The sequence below is a fragment of the Egretta garzetta genome, unplaced genomic scaffold (assembly GCF_000687185.1).
Source record: "Egretta garzetta isolate BGI_Z169 unplaced genomic scaffold, ASM68718v1 scaffold51, whole genome shotgun sequence".
In the NCBI taxonomy this organism is placed as follows: Eukaryota; Metazoa; Chordata; class Aves; order Pelecaniformes; family Ardeidae; genus Egretta; species Egretta garzetta.
In genome coordinates this window covers 3,155,881-3,159,135 of record NW_009258549.1, presented here as the reverse complement: position 1 = coordinate 3,159,135, position 3,255 = coordinate 3,155,881, and positions in this window count along the sequence as shown.

Here is a 3,255-nt window from a genome sequence, read left to right as displayed (position 1 = left end):
GGCGTAGAGCAATGCCTTGAAAGCCCAGGACTGGGAGTAAACCCTAGTCACCCATTGCAACAGGGCAAGTTGCTCGCCTTCTCTTCTCTTCACCGCTGCTGGGAATAGGGAGGGAGTTGTTCTGCCTTTCCCCACAGAGAGGTGCGGAAGCCTCCAGGATCTTCCAGCAGCACATTGCTTTCATTGGCAAGCCTCAGTCCAGCCGAATAGGACAAGTCCCCTCACTGCAAGATCCAGATGCCCTTGGAGGCACCCTCAGCAGAGATGCTCAGGAAGGACTGCCCCATAGGGCTGCCTCCCTGTGCCACAAGGTGCTGCAGAGAAATGGTTCACACTGAGGCTGAACTTCCAAATGTGACACGGGTGCTCTGCAGGACCACCACCACTCACCAGCACCCATGCCAGGCAACCTTTCTGTAGGGAGACACATACTTTGCTGTGCCCAACCTCCGAAGCACCCAAGAAACCTGAGCCGCCTCACAACACTGTCACAGTGGACAGACACTCCAGAATTGCTTAACCTCTTTCCATAGTTTAGCATCCGCCTTGTCCAACCTATCCCATCTCTGCCTCAGCAAGGAGCAACATAAATAATCTTCGGTCACCCCATCTGCTCCTAATCCTGCAGCTCTCCCTGGAGATTTGCCGCCATCTCAGTTGGGCTGCAAACTCCCTGGGCAGGAGCCAGTTTTGCTGCCTGTTGGTAGAAAGCCACACACCTCCGTGCCACCATAAAGTCTGCTAAAAGGCAGCATGACCTGAGCACAAGGTCACTGCCTGGGGAAGCGATCATGGGAATTTCTGCTCTCGGTGAAAGCTCATCACGTGAAATGAGCCGAAAGGAGTCTCCAGCTTGCCCCAGGGAGATGCCGGACCACCCAAGCCACGAGCAAAATAAAGGCAAATGGGATCTCAGGAGATGGCAGGCAAGGTGCTTCCAGTGCATGCCAGAGTGGGTGACAGGAAGGACTCTCACAGAGACCACAGGGAGGGACAGCCCTTCACCACCAGAAGAGTTTGGCTCGTAGAGCCTGGCGATAGAAAGGCTAAGTGCGGATGTGATCGCAGTCTATAAATATACCCAGGAGAAAACACCGGGGAGGGAAAAGCACTGTTTAAACTGAAGGGCACAAGAGCACAAAAGCAAATGGATAAAAACCCAGCCACGAATAGATTTACAGTGGAAGGCCCTGACCGTTGGAGCCACTGAACCCTCTCCCAGAGGGAGTGAGAGGGGCAAAAAACCCATGAGCTTGTCTTTTTTCAGCAAAGTTCAACAAGTTTATGGAAGGGGCCATAACGGGTCTGATCCTTGTGACAGCCTGAGACAGGACTTCAATGCCCATGAGGTCCCCTCTTGGTCTCAAGTTAAAAAAAAAGACCAAACCCACAACTAAATATCTGGGCTGAGCTTGTGGCTCCCTGGCTTTGCAAAGGGAGACATGCTAGGGAGGCCAGACAAGACCAAGCTGGTGGAAAAGCAGGAGAAGGAACTCGTATTTCGGGAGAGAAGAGGTCCTTGCTGGACTGCTGACCTGGAGAGCCTCCAGCTCTTGCAAAAGGACTTTAATTTCCATGGCCAAGTGAAGTGTCTGGGGTAAATCCCGTCCTGTCCTCTGTCAAGGTCAGATGGGCAGGGGGAAACAACGCAGGGTCCCAAAGGAGGTGCTGGTCCCTGGGAAGCACTCCTTCCTTGGGGCATAGAGATGAGCTCAGCGAGAGAGCTGACATTGTCTGAGATGCTCCAGAACAGAGTAGGTGCGTAATTAAAAAACAAACATATTTCCTGTTCTCTCTCCCTCACCTGGTGCCTCTGGGAAGCCAAAATCCCGCAGTGCTCGGATGAAGGGGAAAAAAAAAACCAACCACCAGACCAAAAGGGAGAGAGAGACAGAGGAAATTCTGCCACAGATATTAGCAATGGGAGAGCCTTTGTAGGTCACATCACGTCCATCATCCCCAAGCACGCGGGCTGGCTCCGTTCCACCCGCCCAGGCGCGGGGGGGTGCACGTACCCCCTCGCCCTGCACCCAGAGGCAGCCCCGGCGCGGCCAGCCTGCTCCTGGCATGATGTGCTGTAGCGTAAACAAGCTCAGGCAGATGGACGGATGGACAGACTGCCCGCGTTAATCACGTCCTCAGCTGTCTTGGGGCTCTCTGGCCACCCTCCGAGTCACGTCACCCAGAGAGGACATCACCCACCCATCCAGACAGGAGCACAAAGGCTGCCTCCCCACGGCCGGCAGCAAGCTGGGCCACCTTCCCTTTCCCTCCTCCTTTCCTCCTCCTGGCACTGCTTTTATTTTATTTTCCCAAAGCCAGCCTGACGCCTTTCCTCACAGCTCTGGTGCGCATGTGTCTCCGCGCTCTCTCCCTGCCCTCCCTTCTCCGCTCCCGGCCAAGACCTCAATCTCTCCCCCCGCCAGCTCGGTGCTGCAGCTCTCGCTCCCTTAATCCCATTGACCTTCTTGCACATACGCGCCAGCCCCCCGGGGCAGCCATGGGATCAGCATCACGGGAAGAGGGAGAGACCTTCCCCCTGGCCCCCCGCACCCTCCCCACCAGCCCCGTTAGACCCCCCACTTCTCCCCCTGCTCGCTTCCCCACAAATGACAGAGCGAACCCACTGGGGAGCCATGCCAGGATTGCAGCATCACCCCCAGCTCCCCCCTCACCCCACCCTCCACTGCCTCCCCGCACCTGCCGTAAACCCACCAGCATGCAAAGATCCCACCACCACCCCCAAAAGAGCTGAGGTGGAAGCAGGGTCACAGTCCAACCCGGCTCACCCCTTCCCTCCCCAGGGAAGCAACCCCAAACCAGAGTGCTCTCACCCCATATGATCCTATATATCTATATGGCCCTATATCCATACACACGGATGTATATGTACACACGGCTGTACATCTCTGCGTGCACACATGTATGTGGAGAGAGATATATATGGAGATATATACATATGGGGACATATAAACCCAGAAATAGATCCATACATAACCAAACATACACGCATACATGTACAGAGATATAGCCATAAATGCTTATGGAGGCATATACATATCTATCCGTGCATGTATGGATCTGGATGTGCGGACATGTATCAATGGACACCGGCAAATCTATGTGGATACATATGCATAGACAAGCATATATAAAATATACAGTAATAACTATAGAATGCATAATAGCATATAATAATAATAATAATATAGAGAATGATGGTATATAACGCGTAACATGGTGATTTTATATATA